The sequence below is a fragment of the Mesoplodon bidens genome (genome assembly GCF_964165515.1).
Source record: "Mesoplodon bidens genome assembly, chromosome: Y".
Taxonomy (NCBI): domain Eukaryota; kingdom Metazoa; phylum Chordata; class Mammalia; order Artiodactyla; family Ziphiidae; genus Mesoplodon; species Mesoplodon bidens.
The window spans coordinates 3938057-3950535 of record NC_138180.1 but is presented as its reverse complement, the minus strand read 5'-3'; positions in this window follow the sequence as shown (position 1 = coordinate 3950535).

The following is a 12479-nucleotide window of genomic DNA, read 5'->3' as shown; positions in this document are numbered from 1 at the left end:
TTCTAAACAGCATAATTTCACTCTTCTCACTGCTTAATTTGTTGTATTAAACAACCTTTGAGTATTTAGCTTTATCAATGACATGTACTCTAAAAATGTTTTAGAGATCCTACCAGTCTTTGAAAACATCCTTGTTCCTTGTTTCTTTTCCAGGTTTATGTATATTTTCTGCCTAGCACCTGATTATTCCAACATCTGACGGATGGCCTAGGGAATCTAATTCTGGTATTGATTGTTTTTGCTGATTGTCTCCCTTTGTAGCTGATTTCTTCATTATTGTGTAAATTTAGGTCATGAGCTCATGTTTAGCTAAACAGCTGACCTTGTAAAAGGCTTAGGTGTGAACGCTCGTAAGTTTCAGCAAAAAGTCGGCAAAGATTTATTTGTGTCCCTCCAATGAGTTGCCCACAAGGACCCCGTTTTCTAGAAGTGTTGGTCCAATACTCCCTCTAGGGGTAGGGGACTTAGACAGGGCTGCTTTCGGCCCCCGATCTTGGGCAGGGGAAGTGGGCGGCGTGTGGCCCGGGCAGGAGCCTCTCTGCATGTGAACCTGGGAATCATCTCTCCTGCGAACTTCGGTCACCTGGCAGGAAGCTACGATGCCCAGACTTATGGTTAGCTGTGCAGCGAGGTATACTGCGTGGACAGGTTCCACACACACTTCAAATAAGTGGGTGGCCTCAGTGGAAAAGTGAGAGTTTGGCCAGCTGTGCAGACAAAGAAGGCGCCCTTTGTCCTGGGCCTAAATGCTTGTGACACCCCTGTGGGCCTGCCTTGATCTGAGGGCCCTGCCCTGGGCACCCTCCCCCCCTGCCCTTTGTTCAGTCACAGCAGAGATGGCCACACCCACTCCCTCCGTGAGGGCAGTGTTCCAGCCTCCCTCAGTCCCGCCCACTCTCCGCAGGTTACCATGGACTACAGATGCTGCATTCTGAGGCCAGGGCGTTCCGAGAATGCCAAGGGCAGACATGATGACCTTAAATGATTTCCTCTTGTGTCAGTTTTGGTAAACTGTAGGAGCTAGGAAATGGTCCACTTTACAGAAATGTTCAAATTTACTGGCATTTCATATATTCTCTGCTATAACATTGTCCTGATTCTTTCTATATATTCTTTAATTATGTTTGTGCTTTCCTTAATCAAAGTGTGTCTTTTAAATCTTTTCAAAGAATATTCTTTGGACTTACTACCTCACCTGAATTTTATACGTTTAATGTGGTATTAAGTTCTGCTCATATCTATCTTTATCTTTTTTCTATGTTCTCAGGGTTTATTGTTTTGATCTTCTGATGTCAATTAAAACACTTGGTTATTCATTTTCATCAATCTTTTTACTTATAAAGATTTGAACTTTTAAAGATTCCAGCTCACTTTTAAGTTTCTAAGGGTCAGGTCCTCTACATTGTGGCTGGCCTAACGCTTAGTTCACCATATAGCAATGTATATATTGACATTTTCCCCTCGACTTTCTGTGATTCCCTACATCTCACCTTTCTTTGCAGACAAGCCATTTGAAGTACACTTAACTTATTTCACAGCCAATAAGTCTTTGAAATAATGTCTATTTTTTAGAGAAATCTTCTGACATAATTAGGCAGAAAATCTCACCTGCCATAGTTTTCAAAACAGCATAATTTCACTCTTCTCAATGCTTAATCTGTGGTATTAAACAACCTTTGAGTATTTAGGTTTATCAACGAAATGTACTTTAAAAATGTTTTAGAGATCCTACCAGCCTTTGAAAACCTCCTTGTTCCTTGTTTCAGTTCCAGTTTTATGTATATTTTCTGCCTTGCACCTGATTATTCCAACATCAGATGGATGGCCTAGGGAATCTCATTCTGGTATTGATTGTTTTTGCTGATTGTCTCCCTTTGTAGCTGATTTCTTCAATTTTGTGTAAATTTAGATCATGAGCTCATGTTTAGCTAAACAGCTGACCTTGTAAGAGGCTTAGGTGTGAACGCTGGTAAGCTTCAGCAGAAAGTCGGCAAAGATTTATTTGTGTCCCTCCAATGAGTTGCCCGCAAGAACCCCGATTTCTACAAGTGTTGGTCCAATACTCCTTCGAGAGGCAGTGGACTCAGACATGGCTGCTTTTCAGGCTTCGATCTGGGGCAGGGCCAGTGGGCGGCCTGTGGCCCGGGCAAGAGCCTCTCCGCATGTGTCCCAGGGACACATTTGCCTGCGAAGTTCACTCACGTGGCAGGAAGCTACGATGCCTTGACCTATGGTTAGCTGTGCAGCGAGGTGTACTGCGCGGACAGGTACCCAACACACTTCAAATAAGAGGGCGGCCTGAGTGGAAAGGTGAGAGTTTTGGCAGCTGTGCAGACAAAGAAAGCGCCCTTTGGCCTGGGCCTAAATGCTTGTGACACCCCACTAGGCCTGCCGTGCTCTGAGGGCCCTGCCCTGGGCCCCATGCTCCCGTGCCCTTTGTTCAGTCACAGCAGAGATGACCACACCCACTCCCTCAGTGAGGGCAGTCTTCCAACCTCCCTCAGCCACGCACCCTCTCCGCAGGTTACCATGGACTACAGATGCTGCATTCTGAGGCCAGGGCGTTCCGAGAATGCCAAGGGCAGACATGATGACCTTAAATGATTTCCTCTTGTTTCAGTTTTGGTAAAGTTTTGGAGCTAGGAAATGGTCCACTTTACAGAAATATTCAAATTTACTGGCAATTCATATATTCTCCGCTATAACATTGTCCTGATTCTTTCTGTATATTATTTACTTTTTTTTGTTTTCCTAAATCAAAGTGTGTCTTTTAAATCTTTTCAAAGAATATTCTTTGGACTTACTAAATCACCTAAATTTTATACGTTTTCTGTTGTATTAAGTTCTGCTCATATCTTTATTTATCTTTTTTCTATGTTCTCAAGGTTTATTGTTTTGATTTTCTGATGTCAAGTAAAACACTTGGTTATTATTTTTAATAAATCTTTTTACTTATAAAGATTTGAACTTTTAAAGATTCCAGCTTCCTTGTACGTTTCTAAGGGTCCATTCCTCTACACTGTTGCCGGCCTAAGGCTTAGTTCACCATATAGCAATGTATATATTGACATATTATCCCCTCGGCTTTCTGTGATTCCCTACATCTCACCTTTCTTTTCAGACAAGACATTTGAAATACCCTTAACTTATTTCACAGCCAATAAGTCTTTGAAATAATGTGTATTTTTTAGAGAAATCATCTTATATAATTAGGCAGAAAATCTCACCTTCCATAGTTTTCTAAACAGCATAATTTCACTCTTCTCACTGCTTAATTTGTTGTATTAAACAACCTTTGAGTATTTAGCTTTATCAATGACATGTACTCTAAAAATGTTTTAGAGATCCTACCAGTCTTTGAAAACATACTTGTTCCTTGTTTCTTTTCCAGGTTTATGTATATTTTCTGCCTAGCACCTGATTATTCCAACATCTGACGGATGGCCTAGGGAATCTAATTCTGGTATTGATTGTTTTTGCTGATTGTCTCCCTTTGTAGCTGATTTCTTCATTATTGTGTAAATTTAGGTCATGAGCTCATGTTTAGCTAAACAGCTGACCTTGTAAAAGGCTTAGGTGTGAACGCTCGTAAGTTTCAGCAAAAAGTCGGCAAAGATTTATTTGTGTCCCTCCAATGAGTTGCCCACAAGGACCCCGTTTTCTAGAAGTGTTGGTGCAATAATCCCTCTAGGGGTAGGGGACTTAGACAGGGCTGCTTTCGGCCCCCGATCTTGGGCAGGGGCAGTGGGCGGCGTGTGGCCCGGGCAGCAGCCTCTCTGCGTGTGAACCTGGGAATCATCTCTCCTGCGAACTTCGGTCACCTGGCAGGAAGCTACGATGCCCAGACCTATGGTTAGCTCTGCAGCGAGGTATACTGCGTGGACAGGTTCCACACACACTTCAAATAAGTGGGTGGCCTCAGTGGAAAAGTGAGAGTTTGGCCAGCTGTGCAGACAATGAAGGCGCCCTTGGCCTGGGCCTAAATGCTTCTGACACCCCACTGGGTCTGCCGGGCTCTGAGGGCCCTGCCCTGGGCCCCCTGCTCCCCTGCCCTTTGTTCAGTCACAGCAGAGATGGCCACACCCACTCCCTCAGTGATGGCAGTCTTCCAAACTCCCTCAGCCACGCCCCCTCTCCGCAGGTTACCATGGATTACAGATGCTGCATTCTGAGGCCAGGGCGTTCCGAGAATGCCAAGGGCAGATATGATGACCTTAAATGATTTCCTCTTGTGTCAGTTTTCGTAAACTGTAGCAGCCAAGAAATGGTCCGCTTTACAGAAATGTTCAAGTTTACTGGCATTTCATATATTCTCTGCTATAACATTGTCCTGATTCTTTCTGCATATTGTTTACTTATGTTTATGTTTTCCTTAATCAAAGTGTGTCTTTTAAATCTTTTCAAAGAATATTCTTTGGACTTACTAAATCACCTAAATTTTATACGTTTTCTGTTGTATTAAGTTCTGCTCATATCTTTATTTATCTTTTTTCTATGTTCTCAGGGTTTATTGTTTTGATTTTCTGATGTCAAGTAAAACACATGGTTATTATTTTTAATAAATCTTTTTACTTATAAAGATTTGAACTTTTAAAGATTCCAGCTTCCTTGTACGTTCCTAAGGGTCCATTCCTCTACACTGTTGCCGGCCTAAGGCTTAGTTCACCATATAGCAATGTATATATTGACATATTATCCCCTCGGCTTTCTGTGATTCCCTACATCTCACCTTTCTTTGCAGACAAGACATTTGAAATACCCTTAACTTATTTCACAGCCAATAAGTCTTTGAAATAATGTGTTTTTTTTAGAGAAATCATCTTATATAATTAGGCAGAAAATCTCACCTTCCATAGTTTTCTAAACAGCATAATTTCACTCTTCTCACTGCTTAATTTGTTGTATTAAACAACCTTTGATTATTTAGCTTTATCAATGACATGTACTCTAAAAATGTTTTAGAGATCCTACCAGTCTTGGAAAACATCCTTGTTCCTTGTTTCTTTTCCAGGTATATGTATATTTTTTGCCTAGCACCTGATTATTCCAACATCAGATGGATGGCCTAGGGAATCTCATTCTGGTATTGATTGTTTTTGCTGATTGTCTCCCTTTGTAGCTGATTTCTTCAATATTGTGTAAATTTAGATCATGAGCTCATGTTTAGCTAAACAGCTGACCTTGTAAGAGGCTTAGGTGTGAACGCTGGTACACTTCAGCAGAAAGTCGGCAAAGATTTATTTGTGTCCCTCCAATAAGTTGCCCGCAAGGACCCCGTTTTCTTCAAGTGTTGGTCCAATACTCCTTCGAGAGGCAGTGGACTCAGACATGGCTGCTTTTCAGCCTTCGATCTGGGGCAGGGCCAGTGGGCGGCCTGTGGCCCGGGCAGGAGTCTCTCCGCATGTGTCCCAGGGACACATTTGACTGCGAACTTCGGTCACCTGGCAGGAAGCTACGATGCCGAGACCTATGGTTAGCTGTGCAGCGAGGTGTACTGCGCGGACAGGTTCCAAACACACTTCAAATAAGAGGGTGGCGTGAGTGGAAAGTTGAGAGTTTGGGCAGCTGTGCAGACAAAGAGGGCGCCCTTTGGCCTGGGCCTAAATGCTTGTGACACCCCACTGGGTCTGCCGGGCTCTGAGGGCCCTGCCCTGGGCCCCCTGCTCCCCTGCCCTTTGTTCAGTCACAGCAGAGATGGCCACACCCACTCCTTCAGTGATGGCAGGCTTCCAACCTCCCTCAGCCACGCCCCCTCTCCGCACGTTACCATGGACTACAGATGCTGCATTCTGAGGCCAGGGCGTTCCGAGAATGCCAAGGGCAGACATGATGACCTTAAATGATTTCCTCTTGTGTCAGTTTTGGTAAAGTTTAGGAGCTAGGAAATGGTCCACTTTACAGAAATATTCAAATTTACTGGCAATTCATATATTCTCCGCTATAACATTGTCCTGATTCTTTCTGTATATTATTTACTTTTTTTTTTGTTTTCCTAAATCAAAGTGTGTCTTTTAAATCTTTTCAAAGAATATTCTTTGGACTTACTAAATCACCTAAATTTTATACGTTTTCTGTTGTATTAAGTTCTGCTCATATCTTTATTTATCTTTTTTATATGTTCTCAGGGTTTATTGTTTTGATTTTCTGATGTCAAGTAAAACACTTGGTTATTATTTTTAATAAATCTTTTTACTTATAAAGATTTGAACTTTTAAAGATTCCAGCTTCCTTGTACGTTCCTAAGGGTCCATTCCTCTACACTATTGCCGGCCTAAGGCTTAGTTCACCATATAGCAATGTATATATTGACATATTATCCCCTCGGCTTTCTGTGATTCCCTACATCTCACCTTTCTTTGCAGACAAGACATTTGAAATACCCTTAACTTATTTCACAGCCAATAAGTCTTTGAAATAATGTGTATTTTTTAGAGAAATCATCTTATATAATTAGGCAGAAAATCTCACCTTCCATAGTTTTCTAAACAGCATAATTTCACTCTTCTCACTACTTAATTTGTTGTATTAAACAACAAATTGAGTATTTAGCTTTATCAATGACATGTACTCTAAAAATGTTTTAGAGATCCTACCAGTCTTTGAAAACATCCTTGTTCCTTGTTTCTTTTCCAGGTTTATGTATATTTTCTGCCTAGCACCTGATTATTCCGACATCTGACGGATGGCCTAGGGAATCTAATTCTGGTATTGATTGTTTTTGCTGATTGTCTCCCTTTGTAGCTGATTTCTTCATTATTGTGTAAATTTAGGTCATGAGCTCATGTTTAGCTAAACAGCTGACCTTGTAAAAGGCTTAGGTGTGAACGCTCGTATGTTTCAGCAAAGGGTCGGCAAAGATTTATTTGTGTCCCTCCAATGAGTTGCCCACAAGGACCCCGTTTTCTAGAAGTGTTGGTCCAATACTCCCTCTAGGGGTAGGGGACTTAGACAGGGCTGCTTTCGGCCGCCGATCTTGGGCAGGGGCAGTGGGCGGCCTTTGGCCCGGGCAGGAGCCTCTCTGCGTGTGAACCAGGGAATCATCTCTCCTGCGAACTTCGGTCACCTGGCAGGAAGCTACGATGCCCAGACCTATGGTTAGCTGTGCAGCGAGGTATACTGCGTTGACAGGTTCCACACACACTTCAAATAAGTGGGTGGCCTCAGTGGAAAAGTGAGAGTTTGGCCAGCTGTGCAGACAAAGAATGCGCCCTTTGGCCTGGGCCTAAATGCTTGTGACACCCCACTGGGCCTGCCTTGATCTGAGGGCCCTGCCCTGGGCCCCCTGCTCCCCTGCCCTTTGTTCAGTCACAGCAGAGATGGCCACACCCACTCCCTCCGTGAGGGCAGTGTTCCAGCCTCCCTCAGCCCCGCCCACTCTCCACAGGTTACCATGGACTACAGATGCTGCATTCTGAGGCCAGGGCGTTCCGAGAATGCCAAGGGCACACATGATGACCTTAAATGATTTCCTCTTGTGTCAGTTTTGGTAAACTGTAGGAGCTAGGAAATGGTCCACTTTACAGAAATGTTCAAATTTACTGGCATTTCATATATTGTCTGCTATAACAAAGTCCTGATTCTTTCTATATATTCTTTAATTATGTTAGTGCTTTTCTTAATCAAAGTGTGTCTTTTAAATCTTTTCAAAGAATATTCTTTGGACTTACTACCTCACCTGAATTTTATACGTTTTCTGTGGTATTAAGTTCTGCTCATATCTATCTTTATCTTTTTTCTATGTTCTCAGGGTTTATTGTTTTGATCTTCTGATGTCAATTAAAACACTTGGTTATTCATTTTCATCAATCTTTTTACTTATAAAGATTTGAACTTTTAAAGATTCCAGCTCACTTTTAAGTTTCTAAGGGTCAGGTCCTCTACATTGTGGCTGGCCTAAAGCTTAGTTCACCATATAGCAATGTATATATTGACATTTTCCCCTCGACTTTCTGTGATTCCCTACATCTCACCTTTCTTTGCAGACAAGCCATTTGAAATACACTTAACTTATTTCACAGCCAATAAGTCTTTGAAATAATGTCTATTTTTTAGAGAAATCTTCTGACATAATTAGGCAGAAAATCTCACCTGCCATAGTTTTCAAAACAGCATAATTTCACTCTTCTCAATGCTTAATCTGTGGTATTAAACAACCTTTGAGTATTTAGGTTTATCAAAGACATGTACTTTAAAAATGTTTTAGAGATCCTACCAGCCTTTGAAAACCTCCTTGTTCCTTCTTTCAGTTCCAGTTTTATGTATATTTTCTGCCTTGCACCTGATTATTCCAACATCTGATGGATGGCCTAGGGAATCTCATACTGGTATTGATTGTTTTTGCTTATTGTCTCACTTTGTAGATGATTTCTTCAATATTGTGTAAATTTACATCATGAGCTCATGTTTAGCTAAACAGCTGACCTTGTAAGAGGCTTAGGTGTGAACGCTGGTACGCTTCAGCAGAAAGTCGGCAAAGATTTATTTGTGTCCCTCCAATGAGTTGCCCGCAAGGACCCCATTTTCTACAAGTGTTGGTCCAATACTCCTTCGAGAGGCAGTGGACACAGACATGGCTGCTTTTCAGCCTTCGATCTGGGGCAGGGCCAGTGGGCGGCATGTGGCCCCGGCAGGAGCCTCTCCGCATGTGTCCCAGGGACCCATTTGACTGCGAATTACGGTCACCTGGCAGGAAGCTACGATGCCCTGACCTATGGTTAGCTGTGCAGCGAGGTGTACTGCGCGGACAGGTTCCAAACACACTTCAAATAAGAGGGTGGCCTGAGTGGAAAGTTGAGAGTTTGGGCAGCTGTGCAGACAAAGAAGGCGCCCTTTCGCCTGGGCCTAAATGCTTGTGACACCCCACAGGGTCTGCCGGGCTCTGAGGGCGCTGCCCAGGGCCCCCTGCTCCCCTGCCCTTTGTTCAGTCACAGCAGAGATGGCCACACGCACTCCCTCAGTGATGGCAGGCTTCCAACCTCCCTCAGCCACGCACCCTCTCCGCAGGTTACCATGGACTACAGATGCTGCATTCTGAGACCAGGACTTTCCGAGAATGCCAAGGGCAGACATGATGACATTAAATGATTTCCTCTTGTGTCAGTTTTCGTAAACTGTAGCAGCTAGGAAATGGTCCGCTTTACAGAAATGTTCAAGTTTACTGGCATTTCATATATTCTCTGCTATAACATTGTCCTGATTCTTTCTGCATATTCTTTACTTATGTTTATGTTTTCCTTAATCAAAGTGTGTCTTTTAAATCTTTTCAAAGAATATTCTTTGGACTTACTAAATCACCTGAATTTTATACGTTTTCTGTTGTATTAAGTTCTGCTCATATCTTTATTTATCTTTTTTCTATGTTCTCAGGGTTTATAGTTTTGATTTTCTGATGTCAAGTAAAACACTTGGTTATTCATTTTAATAAGTCTTTTTACTTATAAAGTTTTGAACTTTTAAAGATTCCAGCTTACTTGTACGTTTCTAAGGGTCCATTCCTCTACACTGTTGCCGGCCTAAGGCTTAGATCAACATATATGTATGTATATATTGACATATTATCCCCTCGGCTTTCTGTGATTCCCTACATCTCACCTTTCTTTGCAGACAAGCCATTTGAAATACCCTTAACTTACTTCACAGCCAATAAGTCTTTGAAATAATGTGTATTTTTTAGAGAAATCATCTTATATAATTAGGCAGAAAATCTCACGTTCCATAGTTTTCTAAACAGCATAACTTCACTCTTCTCACAGCTTAATTTGCTGTATTAAACAACCTTTGTGTATTTAGCTTTATCAATGACATGTACTTTAAAAATGTTTTAGAGACCCTACCAGTCTTTGAAAACATCCTTGTTCCTTGTTTCTTTTCCAGGTTTATGTATATTTTCTGCCTAGCACCTGATTATTCCAACATCTGACGGAAGGCCTAGGGAATCTAATTCTGGTATTGATTGTTTTTGCTGATTGTCTCCCTTTGTAGCTGATTTCTTCATTATTGTGTAAATTTAGGTCATGATCTCATGTTTAGCTAAACAGCTGACCTTGTAAAAGGCTTAGGTGTGAACGCTCGTAAGTTTCAGCAAAAAGTCGGCAAAGATTTATTTGTGTCCCTCCAATGAGTTGCCACAAGGACCCCGTTTTCTAGAAGTGTTGGTCCAATACTCCCTCTAGGGGTAGGGGACTTAGACAGGGCTGCTTCGGCCCCCGATCTTGGGCAGGGGAAGTGGGCGGCGTGTGGCCCGGGCAGGAGCCTCTCTGCGTGTGAACCTGGGAATCATCTCTCCTGCGAACTTCGGTCACCTGGCAGGAAGCTACAACGCCCAGACCTATGGTTAGCTGTGCAGCGAGGTATACTGCGTGGACAGGTTCCACACACACTTCAAATAAGTGGGTGGCCTCAGTGGAAAAGTGAGAGTTTGGCCAGCTGTGCAGACAAAGAAGGCGCCCTTTGGCCTGGGCCTAAATGCTTGTGACACCCCACTGGGCCTGCCTTGATCTGAGGGCCCTGCCCTGGGCCCCCTGCTCCCCTGCCCTTTGTTCAGTCACAGCAGAGATGGCCACACCCACTCCCTCCGTGAGGGCAGTGTTCCAGCCTCCCTCAGCCCCGCCCACTCTCCACAGGTTACCATGGACTACAGATGCTGCATTCTGAGGCCAGGGCGTTCCGAGAATGCCAAGGGCAGACATGATGACCTTAAGTGATTTCCTCTTGTGTCAGTTTTGGTAAAGTTTAGGAGCTAGGAAATGGTCCACTTTACAGAAATATTCAAATTTACTGGCAATTCATATATTCTCCGCTATAACATTGTCCTGATTCTTTCTGAATATTATTTACTTTTTTTTGTTTTCCTAAATCAAAGTGTGTCTTTTAAATCTTTTCAAAGAATATTCTTTGGACTTACTAAATCACCTAAATTTTATACGTTTTCTGTTTTATTAAGTTCTGCTCATATCTTTATTTATCTTTTCTCTATGTTCTCAGGGTTTATTGTTTTGATTTTCTGATGTCAAGTAAAACACTTGGTTATTATTTTTAATAAATCTTTTTACTTATAAAGATTTGAACTTTTAAAGATTCCAGCTTCCTTGTACGTTTCTAAGGGTCCATTCCTCTACACTGTTGCCGGCCTAAGGCTTAGTTAACCATAAAGCAATGTATATATTGACATATTATCCCCTCGGCTTTCTGTGATTCCCTAAATCTCACATTTCTTTGCAGACAAGACATTTGAAATAACCTTAACTTATTACACAGCCAATAAGTCTTTGAAATAATGTGTATTTTTTAGAGAAATCATCTTATATAATTAGGCAGAAAATCTCACCTTCCATAGTTTTCTAAACAGCATAATTTCACTCTTCTCACTGCTTAATTTGTTGTATTAAACAACCTTTGAGTATTTAGCTTTATCAATGACATGTACTCTAAAAATGTTTTAGAGATCCTACCAGTCTTTGAAAACATCCTTGTTCCTTGTTTCTTTTCCAGGTTTATGTATATTTTCTGCCTAGCACCTGATTATTCCAACATCTGACATATGGCCTAGGGAATCTAATTCTGGTATTGATTGTTTTTGCTGATTGTCTCCCTTTGTAGCTGATTTCTTCATTATTGTGTAAATTTAGGTCATGAGCTCATGTTTAGCTAAACAGCTGACCTTGTAAAAGGCTTAGGTGTGAACGCTCGTAAGTTTCAGCAAAAAGTCGGCAAAGGTTTATTTGTGTCCCTCCAATGAGTTGCCCACAAGGACACCGTTTTCTAGAAGTGTTGGTCCAATACTCCCTCTAGGGGTAGGGGACTTAGACAGGGCTGCTTTCGGCCCCCGATCTTGGGCAGGGGCAGTGGGCGGCGTGTGGCCCGGGCAGGACCCTCTCTGCGTGTGAACCTGGGAATCATCTCTCCTGCGAACTTCGGTCACCTGGCAGGAAGCTACGATGCCCAGACCTATGGTTAGCTGTGCAGCGAGGTATACTGCGTGGACAGGTCCCACACGCACTTCAAATAAGTGGGTGGCCTGAGTGGAAAAATGAGAGTTTGGCCAGCTGTGCAGACAAAGAACGCGCCCTATGGCCTGGGCCTAAATGCTTGCGACACCCCACTGGGCCTGCCTTGCTCTGAGGGTCCTGCCCTGGGCCCCATGCTCCCCTGCCCTTTGTTAAGTCACAGCAGAGATGGCCACACCCACACCCTCCGTGAGGTCAGTGTTCCAGCCTCCCTCAGACCCGGCCACTCTCCACAGGTTACCATGGACTACAGATGCTGCATTCTGAGGCCAGGGCGTTCCGAGAATGCCAAAGGCAGACATGATGACCTTAAATGATTTCCTCTTGTGTCAGTTTTGGTAAACTGTAGGAGCTAGGAAATGGTCCACTTTACAGAAATGTTCAAATTTACTGGCATTTCATATATTCTCTGCTATAACATTGTCCTGATTCTTTCTATATATTCTTTAATTATGTTTGTGCTTTCCTTAATCA